The sequence below is a fragment of the Sorex fumeus genome, unplaced genomic scaffold, assembly GCF_029834395.1.
Source record: "Sorex fumeus unplaced genomic scaffold, SorFum_2.1 ptg000018l, whole genome shotgun sequence".
NCBI lineage: Eukaryota > Metazoa > Chordata > Mammalia > Eulipotyphla > Soricidae > Sorex > Sorex fumeus.
The window spans coordinates 28,789,286-28,794,538 of NW_026606075.1; the positions used below are offsets into that span (position 1 = coordinate 28,789,286).

At 44.2% G+C, this 5,253-nt stretch overlaps 1 non-coding gene across 1 annotated transcript; it reads left to right on the forward strand.

Moving 5' to 3' along the window:
• The first annotated feature begins 4,498 nt into the window (after positions 1–4,498).
• LOC130021909 (U6 spliceosomal RNA) lies at positions 4,499–4,605 on the forward strand. Its single transcript, XR_008792239.1, has one exon. It is a non-coding gene; the product is annotated as a U6 spliceosomal RNA (small nuclear RNA).
• The last annotated feature ends 648 nt before the right edge of the window (positions 4,606–5,253 follow it).

The following is a 5,253-nucleotide window of genomic DNA, read 5'->3' on the forward strand; positions in this document are numbered from 1 at the left end:
GAGAATAGGTGAACAGACATTTTTCCAAAGAAGACATATAGATGACTAATAGACATGTGAAAACAAATATGTTATCACCTCCTATCTGATTAAAAATGCATCATCACTGGGAAAAAGAAATAAAAACAATGATAAGATACTTATACCAAAATAATAATTATCTATCTATCTATCTATCTATCTATCTATCTACTCACAGAAGTAGCAGTGCTGGTAGAACATGGAGAAAGGGAACCCTCATTCAACATTGGTGAGACTATAAATGAATGCAGTCACCCTGAAACACCCTGAAACACAGTGAGACCTCAAAAAAATTAAAAATATAGCTAGGGTGATAGCTTGAAGAACTAGAGCATAGGCATTGCTTGATCAGGGCCCTGAGTTCAGTCCACAAACTGAATAGTACCCAAAATTCTACTGGTGGTCCCCATCACTGTTAGGCCCTAACAGCATCACATCTAGCCAAACATTGAACTTCCAGGCCCACTGGACTGTGTCTGCCTTGGAGTTGCCCCTTAGCACCATTACTAACTCTTGGAAGGTGTTTCCCCCAAATTAATTGGGCTAATGTGCCCACTTCAATCTAAGGAATCAATCGAAAAGGAAAAAGAACACTAATTTGGAAAGATATATGTATATCTTATGTTCATTGCCATGTTATTTACAAAAGCCAAGAGCTGAGACTACCTACATGTTCAACAACAGTGGAGTGGATAAAGAAGTTGTGGTAATATTTACAATGGAAAACTCTAAGAAATTATGCTGTAACAAAATCCTTATGCTATAACATTGATAGAACTAGAAGGAATCATGCTAAGAAAAATAGGTCAAGAGGCAAAGAACTGATACTGGATGGTTTCACTCATGTGGGATATAAAGAAACAAAGCAAAGGAATAGACAGTGTCCAGTAAAAACAAAACCAGACTCTGACAACAGGATGGGAAGACAGGACCAAAAGGGTCTTATGGACAGCATTGAAGAGACACTGGTAAGTTTGATGGTGGGTGTAATGTAAACCCCTAAAACATAAATGTGGGTAGTCTTAAAAATAATGTTACTGAAGGGGGTATGGTGCTGCCAGCAGGTCAATCTGTACCTGTGAGGTGAATGCATCAGCAGCCTGATGGCGCCTTCAGACTTCCAGATATCCCAAAATTGCTGCTGTGCCTTTGGCCAGATCCCAAAAACTTGGGCAAAGTTTACCAAGAAAGTAAACGTCCAAAAGTTAGGTATGTGGGAGACACACCCACAAACCACCTCTGGCTCAGCTATATAATTGGAGGCATGGCCTCTCTGGTTCCTGATTGAAGTGCTTAATGGCCATGATCCCAGATACTCAGAAACAAATCTCGAAACCCAGCGGCTTTTGGCAGAAATGCGTCTGGTCCCTGCAGTAAATTACCGGTGCTGGGCCAACCCAGGTGGGAATAGGTTTTGTGCATTAGCCTGTTCCCCCTAGCGGCCTTGTGGCCGACCATCCTCCAGAAGCCACTGGACAGTCAGGTTTGGGCCCGCAGTGACGAGACATGCAGGGCCTCACGGGATGGGTGTGGAGCTGGTTATGCCCTCCCCACCCCAACGAGACCCCAAGTCATGGCCCACAAACAGCCTCTCTGGCTCCTGATCAAGCTGCTTAATGGCCATGATCCCAGAGACTCAAACAAATCTCAAAACCCAGTGGCTTTTGGCAGAAATGCATCCGGACCCCACATTAGTTTACTGTTGCCGGGCCACCCCAGGGGGCAAAGGGTGTTGTCACTCTGACTGCTCCCCCTTGGAGGCTCGGTGGCCATCATCCTCCAGAGGCCATTGGACAGTCAGATTTGGGCCCACAGTGACGAGACATTTTTGGCCTCACAGGATGAGGTTGGAGACGGTCCTGTCCTCCCCACCCCAACGAGACCCCAAGTCATCGCCCACGAATGGCCTCTCTGGCTCCTGATCAAGCTGCTTAATGGCCATGATCCCAGAGACTCAGAAACAAATCTCGAAACCCAGTGACTTTTGGCAGAAATGTGTCCAGATCCCGCAGTAGGTTACTGTCGCTGGGCCACCCCAGGGGGAAAGGGTGTTGTCCCTCCACCTGCTTTCCCCTGGCGGCTCAGTGGCCATCATCCTACAGAGGTCATTGGACAGTCAGGTTTGGGCCCACAGTGATGAGACATGGGGGATAAGGGATGGGGGTGGAGCCAGTCCTGTCCTCCCCACCCCAACGAGACCCCAAGTCATCGTCCGCGAAAGGCCTTCCTGGCTCCTGATCAAACTGCTTAACGGCCATGATCCCAGAGACTCAGGAGCAAATCTCAGAACCCAGAAGGTTTTGGCAGAAATCCCTTCAGATTTAAGTGTTAAAATTTCGGAATTTCAAAATTGCGCAGCCACTACTGCAGCCACGCAACATCATATGTTATTCATAACCAGCAATAGAAAACAAATTGTCTACTGTTGCCTTTTCAGCAGATCTGAGTGTTGGGGTAAAATCTCAAATAATAATGGTGGGTCTGGTGTCAAAATATTGAATGTGATGAAAGTAGAGAGAGAGTAAATTGGAAATCATCTGCCCCCCAGGGAGGGGGAGGGTGTGGAATGGGGGTATAGTGGGGTTGTTGGGGGTGGAGAATGGGCACTGGCAAAGGTACGGGTGTTTCATTGTATGACGGAGACTTAGACTCAAAAGCTTTGTAAGTGCTCTCATGATGATTCAATAAATTAAATTATAAAAAAAGAAAAAAAAGAAAAAAAGAAATAATGTTACTGCAAAAAGACATATAGATTTTTCTGTCTTTTCCTATATAAATGACTCTTTGTGACAATTCAGGAGAGACAGTTCTTTAGAATCTGAGTGCACCGTCTTCCGACCTTGAGAACTTATTGATGATGTTCTTTCTCTACTAGTGATTTTTTCTTGTCTCTCATTGACTGATCCCATGGAGTACCAGAGAAGTAATAAAGGAACTGTTCCTTTACAGTTATAGGTGCTATACATTTGAAGGAAATACGGGAAATTAAATGTGACTAGTTAAAAAATGAAATAAAGGGTAACGGAAAGAACTTAATCCACTCAGATGATGGAGAATGGAGTCATGATGCAAGAACTAGTAAGAAAATAAAATATTAATATAAAGAATATGTTTAAGACTTTCATTTCATGCTTTACTTTTATTCTTTCTGCAAGTGCCTTGCCCACAGGACTTTTTAAAACCATTTAAAAAATTTCAAGCTTGTTTTGCTTTTCTTTTGTTTATTTTAAAAATTTTTCTGGCATTAAGTCATATCAAAGTTACCGACTATTTTCTCTTTGTAGCATTGGAATCATTAATTAACCTTTGGAGCTGACTTCCTTTGCTTAAGAAAATCATCAGAATGAATATGCATGTAGAGATGGGGCCGCTGGTGGGGGATGGGGGTATACTTGTTTTACTTTTTTACCACACACACACACACACACACACACACACACACATACACACACACACACCTGCCCCAAATGGAGCAGGTGCAGTATCCTACTTACTCCAGATGGAATCCTGGTGACCAAGAGCTTTCAAAGCTAGGCCTACATGTGCGGGTTCAGGACTAAATCTCTGTGTGGTGGCAGAGGACCTGGGCTGTCCCTCCCTGTGTCACCACCTGCCCAGAAGACTGGCTGTCACACCCACAATTTGCCTCTGGGTACCATCTTAGCGCACCAACAGCTCTGGCCCAGAGGCTCCCAATTGAATCCCAAAATGTATTAGTGCCATACAGAGATGTCTCTGGAACCCAACTATTTACAGTCTAGAAATTTACATTTATAATCACACCCTCGTGAGCTCTTATGATATTCGAAATGAGCTGTAACTGTCACTGTCCTCCCATTGTTCATCCATTTGCTCCAGCGGGCCCAGTAGCACTGTGAGACTTGTTACTGTGTTTGGCATATTGAATACATCACGGGTAGCTTTCCAGGCTTTGCCATGTGGGTGAGATACTCTCGGTAGCTTGCCAGGCTCTCCAAGAGGGATGGAGGAATTGAACTCAGGTTGACCGTGTTGGCCTCATGCAAGGCAAACGCCCTACCCGCTGTGCTATCGCTCCAGCCCTCGAAATGACCTATGGAAAATATTATCTAGTGTCTTCCCCTGGCAGGTAGGCTTGAATGGTGGTGGGAAAATTTGAGCAAAATTAATGCCCCAAATGAGAGAGAGAGAGTATTGGGGAAATTGTCTGCCATAGAGGCAGAGTAAGGACTGCGATGTGTATGTATGTGAGGTGGGGGGTGATACTTGGGAAAATGGTGGTGGAAAATGTGCACCGGTGGAGGGATGGGTGTTTGATCATTGTATGGCTGAATCTCAAACATGAAAGCTTTGCAACTCTATCTCACGGTAATACAATAAAATAAAAAAGTAATGTGGAGTTCATGCCCAATTCAATCAGCTTAATCAATGGCTGAACAAATCGCAGTACTCCTACATTATTTAAAAACAATAAATTAAATAAAAAGAAATAAAACAAGTGCTCGCTTCGGCAGCACATATACTAAAATTGGAATGATACAGAGAAGATTAGCATGGCCCCTGCGCAAGGATGACACGCAAATTTGTGAAGCGTTCCATATTTTTCCACAACACTCAAAAGGAGAGAGAGAACACAAGGGATTGCCCTGCCACAGAGGCAGGGTGAGATGGGAGGGATGGGGGTGGGAGGGATATTATCCATGGTGGTGGAAAATGGGCACTGGTGGAGGGATGGGTATTTGATCATTGTATAATCGAAACCCAAGCACAAAAAATTGTAAATCTACAACTGTACCTCATGGTGTTTCACTAAAAATAAAAAATAATTAAAAAAAAAATAAAACAAATACACCCCCACCCCCACCAGAGGCCCCATCTCCCCAAATCCTCACAGAGTGTATAGGGCTTCAAAATACGACTTTTGTAAGGACACCAACTACCATGGGAATATAGGTTTAAGCTGAACTGTTCTTGCAAAGTACTGTTTATTATTTAGGGGGCAGGGAACCAGGCAGGGGGACTAGAGAGCTAGGGGAAGAGGGAAAGGGCAAAGAAAAGAGAGAGGAGGGGAGGAAAAAGAAGGGGAAGAATGAGGAGAAGAGTGGAGAGGGGAGGAAAGAAGAGAGGGAAGTAAGAAGGAGAGGAGGGGAAAGGAGAAGGTAGGCAAGAGAAGAAAGGGGAGGAGAGGGCAATAGTAGGAAGGGGAGGGGAGGGGAGGAAAGGAGAGTTGATGAAAGAAAAAATTTTGCCTAA